Raw genomic sequence first — 18060 nt, forward strand, 5'->3', positions numbered from 1 at the left:
TCGGATCACAGCAGCAGCCCTCGGTGTGTATGGGTCGCGCCCTGGCGCTGTTGGGTCTCATGCTCATCAGCAATGCCCCGGGCCCAGTCTCATCTGGCGTAATGTTGTGCCAGACCGGTGCCGCTCCCTCTCTCGTGGGCTTTCCTCACCGGGTCTGCCCTTCCCGCCAGTAGCTGCTGGGTGCGGCCACCAGGAGATGGACACACTCCCTCTGCTACCGCGCTGCGGTATGCACATATCCCCAACTTGTTGCGTCACTCAGCGCGGCTGGTTGGGATTAATTTAGGCTGGTGCTGCTCCCGCAGGCCTCACCGATCATGTCGTCTTACGGTGCCGGTAGCTTCTTTTTAATTGTCAGGCACTGGTCTTGTGTTTCCTCTTGTTGCTACAGTACAGCGCGCCCCGGGGACCACAACGGGATCACAGCCCGCACGGCGTAGTGCGTCGGCACCCACGCCCACACGGCCCTTGTGCTCTTTGGACCTGGGCTCTGCGCTGGGTGGATCCCTCCGACAGGTTCAGCAGGGCCACGCAGCACGCTCCTCCGGATCAGTGCCAGGGCACCTCTCGATGGTGTGTTCCCTGCTTCATGCCCAGAGGCCGCCGCCTCACCAAGTGCTTAGCTCCAACTGTGCCTCCTCACTAGGCCGCTCTCCGCTGTTGCAGTCACCGGTGCCTCGATCGGCTCTCTGGTACATTTTTTTTTTAAACAGGTTTTATTCGTCTGCACAAATACAAATGCATAGCCCCGAACTCCGGAGTCTATTGCACACAGCAGTGAAGCAAGTATAACATCGTCAGACGTTTTCATGAAATGCAAACACCCCCCGCCCCGCCCAGTCCCTCCCCCCCAGGTTGCGCTGCTACCGTACACTAGATTGCAAAGAAACAATAGTATATACAGTGAATACACGCCAGTTCCACCACCACCGAGGTACTCCAACAACCCCCTTCAGTTAGATTGTCGTAAGGGTATCACACTCCGGTGGGGAATCCAAGTCCAGCCCCCTGTAATCGGCCCACTTTTTCCAAATCTGAAAGTGCTTACGGGGGCATCACCTGGCCAGGAATATGGGCTGCTCCAGCCCCATGCAAAAGTCCATGGCGTTCTTCCAAGCAGCCAGGGACGGGGCCAGAGGTGCCTTCCAGGCTCTAGCAATAGCACGTTTAGCCAAGGTTAGACCAAGCAGCAATAGGTGACGTTTGTAGCGATTGCCCCCAACCCCCTCCATAACATGTAATAAGGCTAGTTCAGGATCCCTAGGCAGCTCCCATGCCAGGACCTCTGACAGGCACCGAAACACCCCAGTCCAGAACCTATGCAGCGCCGAGCATCCCTCATGGGGTGTCTAAGAGTGTGCCTACCTCCGACCCGCACCGCAGGTAATCAGGAGAGCCTATCATACCCGCCCTCCATAGACGCTCCCTTGTGAAGTAGGTGCGGTGTAGGTATTTGAACTGTATAAGCCTCAAGCGCGTGGAGATCGCTGCCCCCCTAGGACTCGCCAGGGCCTCCATCCAATCTTCCTCTTCTAGCTCTCCCACGTCCCCCACCCACGCTGCCCGCAGCCTCTGTAGGTCAGGGGAACAATGCCGCACCAGGGACTGGTATATATGGGAACGTTTTTGTCCGGCAGTTCCCCCATCAACAGTTTGACCTAGAGTGGGCTAAAGTCTGGGAGAAGGTCAATGTCGGTCAGGTAGGGTGTCAGCGCATGTTGGAATTGAAGGTACCAAAAGAATTGAGAGCGGGGCATCCCAAATTCATCCTGCAGGTCTTGGAAAGACTTCAGGGTATCGCCCGACATCACATCTCCCAAGGAGGAGATGCCTATTGCATCCCACCCACCGAAACCCCTAAGGGTCTCCAAGTGGGGCAAGCGGCCATTGTGCCAGAGAGGGGTCTCCCGAGTGAGTACATTCCACCATTTCATTCTACGCAGTGCCTGCCGCCAGACAGAGAAGACCATTTGCGTGGCGGATGGAAGGCCTCGCCGAAGCAGCGCCGAGTAGAGTAGAGCATGGACGGACGACGAGCCCATCAGATGGTGCTCCACTGTGTAGGATGGATCGCCCCTGTCACCGTACCACCAGTCATTGAGGACTAACAGATGTGCTGCCTGATAGTACGAAAGTATATCTGATGTGGCAAGGCCCCCCGCGTAAGTATATACCAACAAAAAGAGAGATAGAAAGAGTTATGGAACACTCTTATTCCCCGGTTAAGTCTATTTAAACAAGAAAAGAGTGTCCTCTGTTGTTTGAGGGACCACAAACAGGAGCAGAAGAACCAAAAACTGGCCTCACTTAGGTTAGTTAAGAAAGCCCTCACTCTTTAGTGTGCTTCGACGCCAGATTTACTGCGGAGCAGGTTTTGTGAGTTCGGGTGTGCAGTGAAAGTAATTTATTTTATAGTGAGGGGATTTAAAAAAAAATGTCTTAAGTATATCCAAAAAATATTTATTATCAGATCACTAGGACATATATTTAAAATTAGATGTAGGAAAGTAGTCCACAATTAATTGTGTGGTTATTTCCAAAGTTAGTTATTTGTCAGTCAACATGTTTCTGCCTTTGAAACGGTGTAAAGTTACCAGGCATTCATCAGGACTAAAAAAGTGTACTGAACCCTGGCGGTATGGGCACGCTAAGGCCCACCCTGACCTAGGGACGTGAAAAGTGAAAATGGTGAAAAAAAAGTGCAAAAGGGAAGAGAATTCTCTTCTCAGTTACTCCTGGTTTAGGAGGCTTACAAGGTTAGGTTTCAGCACCTGTGGGAATAAAGGGACATAGACATACATATAGGACAAGACAAACAGTTAGTGGTCGGTCTTATTCATATAAGTAAATCCATGGTGCTCCATTCTTTGTGGGTGGACAATGGTGGTGCTATAACAGTATCATTAACACCAACCTCAGTCCCTGGGCAGCTAACCACTAGTCACTGGGAAGTGTGGTGAGCTACACGTGAAGATAGTAAAATTATGGTGGTTGTGGGTTAAAAGGAAGCTCGTGTTCCTATTCAGGATCAATGGACCAAATGGGCTGTGGTCCTGTCACTAGTAAAATAAAAGTTAAAATGTCTCACTTTTATGGTGTGTTCATGGTACACCATGGGTCACGGGAGGGGGGTGGTAGCGTAATTTGCACACCCTTGGTAAATGAAGAAAAAGGCATAATCGAGTCAGGAAAAAGGCAAAAACGGTACTTAGCTTAGCGAAGTGCTGCCAGTATGTGATCCATCAAAATTCAAGCCTCAAACAACAGAGGACCCCCGCGTAAGTAGACAGGAAGCATGTCCATAGCGCCACCCGTACAGTCCCCCCCTCCCACAGGAACCCACCCAGCGCTGAGTTGACTTGCTGAAACCAGCGAGGCGAAATGGGGTATGGATGATTCTGTAGATGGTACACGAGCCTTGGGAGCGCCACCATTTTGAATATGGCCGACCTCCCAAAGATGGACAGTGGCATACGAGACCACACCTTCAGATCTTCCCATGTGCGATCCCAAACCGGAGTAAGGTTGCGCGCTCGAGAGACGCCCGCACTCTCCGACAAGTAAACTCCCAGGTACTTCATCCCCCCAGAAGCCAACTGCAGGTCCATTGCCCACTCACCGACCGGCCGCCCTTTGCCCAGTACCCACAAAGTGGATTTACCCGGGTTCACATAAAGACCAGAGGATTCATCAAAAATCTGCAAGATGCGCAGCAGTCGCGGCCCCGAACAATCGAGGTCCATAAGGAAGAACAGCACATCATCCGCATATAACGCTATTTTGTCGGTGAGACCCGGGGACCACCGAAAGCCCTTAAGCTGGGCGTCTATGCGCACCCTCGCAGCTAAAGGCTCCATAGCGAGCGCAAACAGGTAAGGGGAGAGGGGACACCCCTGTCGCGTACCCCTCCGAACCGGAAAGGACCGAGAGACCGCCCCCCAACGCGCACAGAGGCAGTGAGGTCGGTGTACAACAGCTGTACGTAGGCCAAAAACCGAGGACCTAAGTTGAAGCGGCGTAACAGGGCAAACAAGTACGTCCAGCTTATGAGTCGATGGCACGATCCATATCCGCCAGGAATAATGCAGCCTGCTCACCCAAACTCCTCCAGGCAGAGATAGCCACCTGGGCACGCCTGATGTTGTGCCGGGTCGCCCTTCGGTGCATGAAGCCCGCCTGGTCCGGATGAACCAGATCGGCAATGTAAGGCTTAAGCCTGTTAGCCAGGGCTTTGGCCAAGACCTTGGCCTCTGTGTTGAGTAGCGAAATTGGGAGGTAGGACGCGTGGCTCTCCGGGGGTCGACATGGCTTTAGAAAGATCACTACCTTGGCGTGTCTCCAGTCTGGGGGGAGCACTCCATCCTCCCGCACCTCCTCGATCACCGGACGCAGGCGAGGGCCCAGCTGCACGTGAAATCTCTTAAAGAATTCACAGGGGAACCTGTTGGGACCCGGCGCCTTACAGGGGCTTAGCTCACCCAGTGCCGTGCCCAGCTCCTCATCCATGAACGGCTTGTCCAGTAGGTCTCGCGCCTCGTCAGGGACCGACCGCGGGGGTAGGTCATCTATGAACCGCTAACCGACCTCGGCCGACAGGCACTCCTGAGGTGCATATAGCCCCTCATACTAAGCTAATGTTACAAAATAAGGGTTAACCCAATAGCACTGGGACCTGGGTAATCAATGTTGTATATAAAGTGGTCCCAGTTGGAACAACATTCTAAACACACATACCAATTCTAAACAGTACAAATATTTCAAAAAATCAATTTTTCAAGACAGAAGGGTATGAGTGATGTTATTTAATATACATCCTCAAATGCAAATCAATTGTCCGAGTAATCAACAAATGGTAGACATATAGTCTCAGTGCCAAAAGGAGAAAAGGGGACAGGTGAGGGGAGGGACCGTGATTAGGATAGTGTGGAAATAGAAGCAAATTATAGAAACAATAACAAGTGGTCTTATAAGCATTTAAAGTTCAGTACCACATTGACATATATACATCGTCATAGGAATGAATTAAACATTGGATGATCCTATCCCAAGAGCGTAATAACACAGCCACTAAATGTTCTGTTGTCTGGAGGGTAGGACGAGGAAGGTATGTCGACGTTTCGACCCCAAAAGGTGTAGGCTAGATCCTGCCCTACTGCGGGGTCTTCTTCAGAACAAGTGGGGGGTGGGATGGTGAAGAAGGGCACCTAAGAATTACAATTAGAACTCTGTTAGGTTTTGGGAAAATCATGCGTTGCTACTTATATGTGCAAAATCAATCACAACACATTTAGCTAAAGGCCACAGCAATGTCGTGTGGCACCGTCTGTGGTGGGAAGTAGGCCGGGGGGCTCGAATGAAGAGGGAGAGCGTATGAACCTAAAAAGAATTAGATTTCAATTAGAAAAGTGGGCAAGTGACCAGAACGTCCCACAATACAGTAAAATTGTATCAATATAAAGTGCTTGAATTAAAGAAGCATCCAAACATACCCAGCCGGGTTAAAAAGTGGGTAGAAAATGTCATACACAGGGGGAGTGACCAACCTAGAGCTCATCCAGGTAAGACCACGTCGTTCCGCCACATATATACACAATTAAGACTGTGGAGTCCATAACCATCATACACAGTCTCACAGCGAATTAAAGAACAGCTTAGGACTGAGAGATATGTGACCTGCTTGGTCAGTTGCACAGGGCAAAAAAACGGGATATACCTGCCCGTGGTCAGGTATTCATTCAGGCAATGGGGTGATCTAGTTACCCCTAAAAGCAATTATTAATATAATTACCTATAATTCATAAGCTCTGCCCGAGCTTCATAGGCTTAACTTCGATGAAGATCGATGTCAGGAAAGGCTTCGGGGGTATCTGTTTGGCCTGTCAAGGATGGAATAGGGGAGTCGATTAGGGTCTTGCGGGACATCATAAGACACGTCAATGGGTTGCGCGTCGGGTAAGGATTTAGCCGAACTTACCGCAACTAGTCGGCGCATAGGCATTTAATGCCGTCTCCGGGGTTCCTAAGCGTCTGAATCAGAGTTTCAGAACACGGGGTGTGACTCACCGGGTTTGTTACCGAGGCTCACACGTCGCGGGTATATACCGCTGGCACGCATGTGTGTGCAGCAGCTGGATGGCTGCTTCTCATTTGACCAATAGCGGGCCTTCGGTAGTTTCTAGAAAAAAGACTACTAAATTGTAGTTTGTTGGGTCCGGCTCAAGTTAAGCACACGGAAGCATGGGGAAGAAAGAAAAATTGCTTCTTATTTTGAAAAACCTTTCCCTGAATCACTTGGAACCAATTAATTCACGGATGTAAATATTCATCCTATGTGTTAAACCCATTGACTTGTCTTATGATGTCCCGCAAGACCCTAATCGACTCCTCCATTCCATCCCTGACAGGCCAAACAGATACCCCCGAAGCCTTTCCTGACATCGATCTTCATTGAAGTTAAGCCTATGAAGCTCGGGCAGAGCTTATGAATTATAGGTAATTATATTAATAATTGCTTTTAGGGGTAACTAGATCACCCCATTGCCTGAATGAATACCTGACCATGGGCAGGTATATCCCGTTTTTGCCCTGTGCAACTGACCAAGCAGGTCACATATCTCTCAGTCCTAAGCTGTTCTTTAATTCGCTGTGAGACTGTGTATGATGGTTATGGACTCCACAGTCTTAATTGTGTATACTATATATGTGGCGGAACAACGTGGTCTTACCTGGATGAGCTCTAGGTTGGTCACTCCTCCTGTGTATGACATTTTCTACCCACTTTTTAACCCGGCTGGGTATGTTTGGATGCTTCTTTAATTCAAGCACGTTATATTGATACAATTCTACTGTATTGTGGGACGTTCTGGTCACTTGCCCACTTTTCTAATTGAAACCTAATTCTTTTTAGGTTCATACACTCTCCCTCTTCATTCGAGCCCCCCGGCCTACTTCCCACCACAGACGGTGCCACACGACATTGCTGTGGCCTTTAGGTAAATGTGTTGTGATTGATTTTGCACATATAAGTAGCAACGCATGATTTTCCCAAAACCTAACAGAGTTCTAATTGTAATTCTTAGGTGCCCTTCTTCACCATCCAACCCCCCACTTGTCCTGAAGAAGACCCCGCAGTAGGGCAGGATCTAGCCTACACCTTTTGGGGTCGAAACGTCGACATACCTTCCTCGTCCTACCCTCCAGACAACAGAACATTTAGTGGCTTTGTTATTACGCTCTTGGGATAGGCTCATCCAATGTTTAATTCATTCCTATGACGATGTATATATGTCAATGTGGTACTGAACTTTAAATGCATATAAGACCACTTGTTATTGTTTCTATAACTTGCTTCTATTTCCACACTATCCTAATCACGGTCCCTCCCCTCACCTGTCCCCTTTTCTCCTTTTGGCACTGAGACTATATGTCTACCAGTTGTTGATTACTCGGACAATTGATTTGCATTTGAGGATGTATATTAAATAACATCACTCATACCCTTCTGTCTTGAAAAATTGATTTTTTGAAATATTTGTACTGTTTAGAATTGGTATGTGTGTTTAGAATGTTGTTCCAACTGGGACCACTTTATATACAACCTCGTACTAAGCGGCAAAGCTCTCCGTGTTAGCAGAGGGCTCCGAGACCGGCAATCCCGCCGAGTCCAACAACTGTGGTAGTGGCTGGGCATGGAGAGCACCCTGACAGAGACGGTGTAGCATCTTACAGGACTTGTCCCCCCATTGGTACACCCGACTATGGGTAGCCAGCCAGGCCTGTCGTGCCTCATCAAGCAGGACAGCTGCGTACTGCTGCTGGGCCAGGGCTAGTTGCCGCCTAATAGATCTACCACTCTCCTCCCTGCTCCTGCGTTCCAAAACCTCCAACTCCGCCTCCCGTCGCACCAGGTCCCGCCGCCTCTCCATCCGGGCCGCCGCGTGCCAGGAGATATCCACCCCACGCAGGGTAGGTTTACGGGCCTCCCGGAGAATCATCGGGGAGTCAACGGAATCGTGGTTGGTAGTCAAGTAATGGTCAATTTCCCGAGACATATGCTCCCTAAATTCAGTCTGTAGCAAGTGCCATCCGGACATGCGCCATCAGAACGGGTGCCTGACTGGACCCACACGAAAAGTGAGGGCCACTGGTGAGTGATCGGACAGAGCCCTCTGTATGATGTCCGAGGACACTATCCTCTGGGCCAGTCCCCTTGGGACAAACAAGTAGTCCAGCCTGGAGAACGAGCGAGCCCCGAGGAGAAATAGGTGTACTCTTGGCATGCGCTGTGCCCATATCTCCAAACATCTGTCCAGTCCAGTCCCGTGGCGAGGGCACGGAGCTTGGTGGGGGGTCCCACCACGTCAATCCCGGCATCAGTCGCTCCCCTCCGCCACTGATCTATGCAAAAGGCCATCACGTCATTCCAATCCCCCCCAACTATTGCAAGGGTGTCCGGCATTACACTCCAGAGGGACATGACCTTCTCCACGAGGGGCCACTGCAGCGGCGGCGGGGCGTATATACTACGAAGTGTCACCCTGTCGCCCCCAACCCTCCCCTGGACAAAGATGTACCTGCCCTGAGGATCGGACCAGCTCTGTTTGTGTGTGAAGGGTACCCTACGATATATGAGGACAACAACCCCCCGGGAGCCCCTCGTGAACCCTGCATGATAAACATATGTATACCCAAAACGTTGTAGGCAGAGCGCTTTTGTACCTAGCAGGTGAGTCTCCTGAAGCAGCAGAGCATCTACCCCAGCCCTCTTAGCATACCGGAGAACCGCCCCCATTTCACTTTGTCTAGTACCCCCCGCACATTCCAACTCAGGATACGTAGTGTGCCTGGAGCTACCCGCCGCCCCGTCATGAACAATTGACATTTGAAGAAGGTAATATACGAGCTGCAGAGGCCCCAATGGTTCAGCATGCAAACATCACAGTATATAGAAAGCAGCAAGGTATGCGCAACCAACACCCCCCCAACCACCCCCAACCCCCACCTCCACCCACCCCGCACCTCCCAACATGGAAGCACCTGTCGCGGCCGGATCGCGGCCTGGCCCCCAACGGGGGACCAAGAGCCACCCCCGCTAATGGATCCCCTGAACATACCCCATAACTAGGGGGTCTCTGCCCCTACCCACCCACTCTTACAGGGCAGGTGTCCAGCCTAAACAAGGCACCAGAGCATCCCGAGAGCAAACTTAGGGTTCAGTGTGGGAGTCGCAGTTTCCTGGTACATTTTTGGGCCACCTTCAGACGCACATTTATTTAATTATGCAGGGGCAAGTAGATGGCATTGTTTTTGGGTCAGCCAGACACAGGATAATTAAGGATTATGATCGCGGCCTAAGGAGCTTGCTCAAGGAGCAGCCATCTTCAGGCTTGGCAAGTTCTGCCCTCAAAGCATGACAAACTTATAAACAAATTGTTCCACATCTCTCTCGGCAATAGTGTATGATCCGCTGTACTGCTAGAAAATCTGTACTAACCTCTCATAAAAAGCATGTACTGACTCTTTCAGCTCTTGGGTCATCCTGCCATTCTGCATGCAATCAATTTCTTTAGAGGAAACCTTAGTTTTTAGGTGAGTTATCACCTGATGATATTTCCTTCATAACCATGATACGCATCAATGTTACGGAACAACATTGATACATTTCACTGTAATAAATATGGGGCTTGATGATTTTTCTTAGTATTAGCTGCAGGCCACTAAATAGATTGAAGATCAAGGGCTCGATGTAGGTCGGTCGGTAACGGCCAAAAATCGGTATTTTCGGCCGTTACCGATCGGTAAATAGGTGATTGGTATGTAGGGGGCATTATTTTACCGAATCGGTAAAATTACCGATTCGGTAAAATAAAAAATCGGTAAATTTACCGAATCTGAGCCACCCATATGTAGGTGGGACTCTTCAGAGTCCCAGGAGCCTTACAGAATCGGTATTTTACCATCAAATCCAATTTGATGGTAAAATACCGATTCCGGTGTGCATGCACATGTGTGCATGCACACCTATGCCATGTGACAGGCAGACCTGCCCAAGGCATGTATGCCTGCCACATGGCACCGAGCCTGTTTTGGGGGTGCCAGAGGGTGTCAAAGTGACACCCCCTGCACCCTTGTGAAAATCGGTATTTACCGATTCGGTAAATACAGAATCGGTAATGCCCATTGATTCCTATGGGCTTCAAAGCCCATAGGAATGAATGGGCATTACCGATTCGGTATTTACCGAATCGGTAAATACCGAAATCATCCGATTCGGTATTCCAGCACATCTGGAATACCTACATGTCGACCCCATAGATTTACCGATTTTTAATTACCGAATCGGTAAAATTCGGTAATTTAAAATCGGTAAATCTATTTCACCTACATCTGGCCCCAAATGTGGAGGAGTTTTTATTTTATATTATATAGATGGATTATCAAGTTACACAGATAAAAAATAATCACCATACATGTTTTAGAGACCTGATGAAGTTCCAGGAGTATATGGAACGAAACGCGTTGGCTGGATTTTAACGTTTCTATATCGAAGACAGATAATAAAGAAAATATTTTGAAATACATATTGCAACTGGACTTCTTTCTGGTGCACCTCCTTATATTTTGTAATCTTGGATCTGCTGGACAGTGGCACCAAACAGCAACAGGTGCTGGAAGAGTTGTGCACAGGATATTGTTCTAGTTTTGCAAGGTGATTGAGGTGCAACTTATACAGTCCGCCACTGTCATTATTTTTTTATTCAAAAGTATTCAAATCAATCCAGAAAACCTTTGAGGTTATCACAAATCGCTTAACCTGTCTGTTCCATTCCACTGGCTTTTCTCTCAATCTAGGGAAATCATTTGTAAATGACAAAATATCTTGTCTATTCCATGGCACATGGATAAACCCTCCACAAGATACTGCCATTAGAGAGGCATTTGCAGATCTCCTTCACTGCCACCATAACAATCAGGTGGTGATTCAATCAGGTGGTAAGTGCATTCAAACTCTCTTTGCTTCCTTCTTTTTTAACCATCTGCCTTTCCAGTTTTCTCTGTCATCCCATTTTCTGATTAGGGCCATTGCATCTTTTATCAGCAATTTTCTCACTGGTGCTCTGATGTTCTCAATGTCTTTGCCAGTAAAATCCAACCTATACGATCTCTGCAAACCCTATGAATTTTGAATATCTACACCATATGTCCGGGCCAATTCTAACAATCTCTCATAGTTTACAATTGCTAATCAGGTAATGTTTTTACAGAGAAACAATAGTTCCTCCTCTTCACAAGTCTATAATCTTGAAAGGCTAATTGTCCCTTGAATCATTTCTTCTAATTCAACTTTTATTCGGCTCACATCTATGAACGGTTTAATTTTCTGAACTGAATTTCTTGACTTGAAACTACATCTGAAATATGGGCTGAATTAGAAACTGAAGATTGAGAAGGGACTGAATTTATGGTTGAAACTGAAACCATTCCAGAACTCTGATTATTTGGGGTACTGTATCCCTTAAGTCATTCATCAAGTTCTTCTTGACCAGTAGTTCTTGATTGCTCTCCTGTACTTTTTAAATTTAAATTTTCACTGGTAAAATTAGGACTTATTCTAGTAATATATTTAGTACGGATGAATCTGGAACTGAAACACCCATCGGCACAGGCATATCAAAAGCATAATTAATTTCAGGAGGTCCACTCATCTTGAAACAAAAAAAGGTAGAAACCTCTAAACCTTTATTTGCTTCACGTCAGCTTGTGTCTGAGTAGGGACAATATTCACAGCAGCAGCATTGTTGGCTCGCATTTAAACCATGGGTGTGTGAATCAGTGATTTCACTGTGTACTGTATTCTACTCCAGTAGGTATTGCCGAATTAGGAATAGTAGCCCCAGTGGCGTAGCTAGAGCTTCTGGTGCCCGGTGCTATCCCTCAGATTGCCACCCATGGCTGGTAGCGGGGGTGGGGGGAGGGGTGCTGGGGAAAAAGGACGTATTTGCCCTGGAGCCCAATGGAGTCCGTGTAGCTTGGCTCTATCGCGCTAAACCTCCCGCTGATTATTGATATATAGAAGTTCATTCCACACAAGGCCTAGTGACTTAAATGTAAATGTAGTATACTTCTAAAGCGCACAGCTGCCCCAGAAACGGGGCGTCCCGGCGCTGTATAACACTGTGGAACCCTTCCTGGCTCTCCCTGTGAGGTGCCCCTCCTGGGCACCCCCAAGGTGAAGCCAGGCATCCCAGTGTTGTTGGGGCCATTGTGGAGATTAAGCAAGCTATTGCCCAGAGTTGCAGCATGGGACCCATGGTTAGAGTAGGCTCTGAGGCGAGAATTATCGAGTCCGCGGACATTGAGCCCAAGACCCTGCCGCGTTGGGACTTGAACCCTGGTCCCGGGCCTGATCTCTGCTTCAGAGTCTGCTGCTCTAACCAGTGAGAAAATTACAAAAAACAATTTGATGGACAGAATGTAGATCAATGTCTTACATTCACCCCAGTACAAGGATCTGGGCCTAAATCCATCGTTTTTTGCACTCCACACCACCCTGGGTTAGATAATGGCTTTATGCAAATCAGCTCTGACCCTGTGCCCCATGGGAACAGTCCAGTCCGAACTACACAGCCATATCTTTCCCAGACCGGAATCAAGCATCCGAGGACCGGACCGGTTTTGAGGTAACACCTCTCATCAGCCCGGCTAGCTTGACTCCAGTGGTGTGGAGGCTCTGGGACCCACGTCTGAGCTACCCCAGTACACTCAGGGAGAAAGTTACAAAAAACAATTTGATGGACAGAATGTAGATCAATGTCTTACATTCACCCCAGTACAAGGATCTGGGCCTAAATCCATCGTTTTTTGCAGTCCACACCACCCTGGGTTAGATAATGGCTTTATGCAAATCAGCTCTGACCCTGTGCCCCATGGGAACAGTCCAGTCCGAACTACACAGCCATATCTTTCCCAGACCGGAATCAAGCATCCAAGGACCGGACCGGTTTCGAGGTAACACCTCTCATCAGCCCAGCTAGCTTGACTCCAGTGGTGTGGAGGCTCTGGGACCCACGTCTGAGCTACCCCAGTACACTCAGGGAGAAAATTACAAAAAACAATTTGATGGACAGAATGTAGATCAATGTCTTACATTCACCCCAGTACAAGGATCTGGGCCTAAATCCATCGTTTTTTGCACTCCACACCACCCTGGGTTAGATAATGGCTTTATGCAAATCAGCTCTGACCCTGTGCCCCATGGGAACAGTCCAGTCCAAACTACACAGCCATATCTTTCCCAGACCGGAATCAAGCATCCGAGGACCGGACCGGTTTCGAGGTAACACCTCTCATCAGCCCGGCTAGCTTGACTCCAGTGGTGTGGAGGCTCTGGGACCCACGTCTGAGCTACCCCAGTACACTCAGGGAGAAAATTACAAAAAACAATTTGATGGACAGAATGTAGATCAATGTCTTACATTCACCCCAGTACAAGGATCTGGGCCTAAATCCATCGTTTTTTGCACTCCACACCACCCTGGGTTAGATAATGGCTTTATGCAAATCAGCTCTGACCCTGTGCCCCATGGGAACAGTCCAGTCCGAACTACACAGCCATATCTTTCCCAGACCGGAATCAAGCATCCGAGGACCGGACCGGTTTCGAGGTAACACCTCTCATCAGCCCAGCTAGCTTGACTCCAGTGGTGTGGAGGCTCTGGGACCCACGTCTGAGCTACCCCAGTACACTCAGGGAGAAAATTACAAAAAACAATTTGATGGACAGAATGTAGATCAATGTCTTACATTCACCCCAGTACAAGGATCTGGGCCTAAATCCATCGTTTTTTGCACTCCACACCACCCTGGGTTAGATAATGGCTTTATGCAAATCAGCTCTGACCCTGTGCCCCATGGGAACAGTCCAGTCCAAACTACACAGCCATATCTTTCCCAGACCGGAATCTAGCATCCGAGGACCGGACCGGTTTCGAGGTAACACCTCTCATCAGCCCGGCTAGCTTGACTCCAGTGGTGTGGAGGCTCTGGGACCCACGTCTGAGCTACCCCAGTACACTCAGGGAGAAAATTACAAAAAACAATTTGATGGACAGAATGTAGATCAATGTCTTACATTCACCCCAGTACAAGGATCTGGGCCTAAATCCATCGTTTTTTGCTCTCCACACCACCCTGGGTTAGATAATGGCTTTATGCAAATCAGCTCTGACCCTGTGCCCCATGGGAACAGTCCAGTCCGAACTACACAGCCATATCTTTCCCAGACCGGAATCAAGCATCTGAGGACCGGACCGGTTTCGAGGTAACACCTCTCATCAGCCCGGCTAGCTTGACTCCAGTGGTGTGGAGGCTCTGGGACCCACGTCTGAGCTACCCCAGTACACTCAGGGAGAAAATTTTGGACTTTGGACTGGGATGAATGTGTGACATTGATCCACATTCGGTCCATCACCTGTTTTGTTTGCAATTGCCGCCCTAAGTGCGCTGGGGATGCCCAGACGTGGGTCCCAGGCACTCCACACCACTGGAGTCAAGCTAGCCGGGCTGATGAGAGGTGTTACCTCAAAACCGGTCCGGTCCTCGGATGCTTGATTCCGTTCTGGGAAGGACATGGCTTTTGTAGTTCGGACTGGACTGTTCCCATGGGGCACAGGGTCAGAGCTGATTTGCATATCACCATTGTCTAACCCAGGGTGGTGTGGAGTGCAAAAAAACGATGGATTTGGGCCCACATCTTTGGACTGGGGTGAGTGTGTGACATTGATCCACATTCGGTCCATCACCTGTTGTGTTTGCATATTCCGCCCTAAGTGCGCTGGGGATGCCCAGACGTGGGTCCCAGGCACTCCACACCACTGGAGTCAAGCTAGCCGGGCTGATGAGAGGTGTTACCTCGAAACCGGTCCGGTCCTCGGATGCTTGATTCCGTTCTGGGAAGGACATGGCTTTTGTAGTTCGGACTGGACTGTTCCCATGGGGCACAGGGTCAGAGCTGATTTGCATATCGCCATTGTCTAACCCAGGGTGGTGTGGAGTGCAAAAAAACAATGGATTTGGGCCCAGATCTTTGGACTGGGGTGAGTGTGTGACATTGATCCACATTCGGTCCATCACCTGTTGTGTTTGCTCTAACCAGTGAGCCACACTTCTCCACTTAGAGAAATCTCATACTGCTTTTGTGTTAAGACATTATTGGTATGCTTGTTTTCACACAATGTAATATAATTGGAGACAAAAGCAGCTTTTATTTATTTATTTATTTATTTATTTAGTATATTTGTAGAGCGCAAAACCTGTCACCCAGAGGGCATCCTGGCGCTTTGATCAAGAACCATAGACTTTAACAGCTCAGGCCATTTATGGGAACAGGTGGGTTTTCAACGCCTTCCTAAAAGGAAGGTAGTCCTTGTGGCTTCTCAGAGAGAGTGGCAGGGAGTTCCAAAGCTTGGCCGCTGCGACACTAAAGGAGCGGCCACCCATCCTCACTCTGTGAAACCTCGGAACTACAAGAAGATGCGCCGAAGAAGAGCGGAGGGGCCGCGAAGCAGAGTACGATGCAAACATCTTTTGTAATGGGATGGGGCCCTGTTGGAGAACAGCTTTAAATACAAGACACGCAGCTTTGTATTGTACCCGTAGATGAACCGGGAGCCAGTGTAGGTCTCTTAAAGCAAGAGTGGAGGAGCTGGACCTAGGGCGGGAGAGCGCCAACTTGGCGGCCATGTTTTGCACCCGCTGTAGCTTACCGGTCAGATTTTTTGGGGCCTCCAAGAGAAGCCCATTGCAGTAGTCGAGGCGACTTAATATGGTCCCACGAACTACTTCCGGCCTTGCTTCAGCAGGGAGGAGGGGCAGAACCTTGCGCAGCATGCGCAGCAGCATCATACACGTAGAGGTGGTTTTATTAACGTGTATGTCAAGCTGTAGGTTAGGGCCAAACATCACCCCCAAATTACGGGCTGATTCCGCCGCCAGTACTGGCTTAAGGAAGGTACTAGGCCAAAAGTTCTCTGGGAGTGCCCGCGGAATCCGGTCGATGGAACAGTGGAGTACCTCCGTCTTGGAGCTATTAAATTGTAGGGAATTAGCTCGTAACCAGTCTGCTGTGGCTGCCATGCAGCGATGGAAAGTATCCAGCGAGACCGCATTATTCCCTTCCAGAGAAAAGACCAGCTGGGTGTCATCGGCATAATTAAATGCCGAGACACCAAAAGATTTTATTAGCTGGACTAAGGGACGGAGGTACAAGTTGAAGAGTATAGGGCTGATGGCCGAGCCCTGTGGGACACCCTGTCCTACACTCCTTGGCTCGGAGCTAAATGGTGGAAGTGAAACCAACTGTTGCCTGCCGTCGAGATAGGATGTCAGCCAGTCTCTTGCCCACTCAGTGACCCCGCACTCCTCCAGTCTCCTGACAAGGGTCCGATGGCAGACCGTGTCGAACGCGGCCGACATGTCGAGCAGCAAGCGCGGACTCCGTCCCGTGTCCGGGGCGGAAGCCAAACTGGTCCTCATCGAACCAGCCGATGTTCTCCAGGAAACCTGAGAGTGAGCGAGTCACCCATTTTTCCAGAATCTTAATCGGAAAAGGGAGCAAGGAAATAGGCCTGTAGTTGGAGAGACAGGCAGGGTCCAAAGTGGGCTTTTTAAGCAGAGGTGACACTACTGCTAATTTCCAGCAATCTGGCACCGATGCCGACTCCAAAGATTGGAGACAGATCGAGAACAAAGGCAAGAAAAGATCTGCGTGAAAAGCCTTCCAGAATTTGGGGGGCAGTGGGTCGAGCGGGGACCCCGAGGACACCGTATGTGCCACCTTACAGAATTCCTCAAAGGAAGGAGAAGGAAAAAACCTTAGCTGGGGTCGACTGGAGGGGGTAACCGGAGCTCCCAAACCAAGGTCAGGGGCATTGAGCTGGGGTCGACTGGATGGGCTGCCCGGAGCTCCCAGACACAGGTCATCGCCACCCGTCTGGGGTCGACTGGGCAGACCCACCGGAGCTCCCACGCCCAGGGCTCCCAAGGTGCAAGCAGAGCCAGTCGGCTGGGGTCGACTGGATGAGCCGTCCGGAGCTCCCAGACTCGGGCCAAAGGCATCAGTCCGGGGCCGACTGGGCGGATCAACCGGAGTTCCCATATCCGACACTCTTGGAGGAGGGACAGGCGACCGGGGTCGACTGGATGGCACGGTCGGAGCTCCCAAGCCGGTGCTAGAGGCAGTTGGCTGGGGTTGACTGAGCGAGCCAACCGGAGCTCCCGAGCCGAAGGTAGTAGGTAAAGGGTGTGTTAGGCCCTCTAGAATCTTAGCCGTCTTCTCCTCAAAAGCCATGGCCAGCGAGTCACAGAGTGCCTGCGACGGACGGACCGTATTAGCCGCACAGACAGGGTGGGACAAGTCCCTGACAATTTTAAACAGGGCTTGGGATTTATTAGACGCCTGAGTCAAGGACTAAGAAGGCCGCTTTGGCCCTCTTAATCTGGACCTTGTAGTCACGCAATGCGAGCCTGTACGATATTTTTGCCGGGGCGGAGTACTGCTTCCTCCACACTCTCTCGGCACGTTTACAGCTCAGCTTCAATTGTCGTAGCTCTTCCGAGTACCAGGGAAAGGCCCTGTTCACTCTCCCTCTAGATTTACGGAGGGGCACGACCTTGTCAAGCGTATCAGTAATCGACCGGCATAACAAGGAGTAGCTTTCCTCCACCGAGTTACTCAAGCGGAAATTAGCAGGTATTAGGGAGGGACTAGGAGATGAGCTGAGCAGTCGGGACCAAGATCTGCCCCATTTCGAAAGTCCTACCCCGGCGCCTTCAGAGGAATAATCCCCTAAACATAGAGACAACGCCACAAGCGCATGATCAGTCCAGCACTGGGCTAGGATGTCATTAATCACAGCCGATTCACCGTCAGCGAAAATCAAGTCCAAGACATGACCACCTCTATGTGTCGCCGAGCGGACCAATTGCTGCAGTTGGATGTCAGCAAGAGCCTGGCAAAGAGACGTGAACGCTCCGTCTGCAGGACCCCCCTGCCATAGGTTA

Source organism: Lissotriton vulgaris, chromosome 3_2 (genome assembly GCF_964263255.1).
Source record: "Lissotriton vulgaris chromosome 3_2, aLisVul1.2, whole genome shotgun sequence".
NCBI classification, from domain to species: Eukaryota; Metazoa; Chordata; class Amphibia; order Caudata; family Salamandridae; genus Lissotriton; species Lissotriton vulgaris.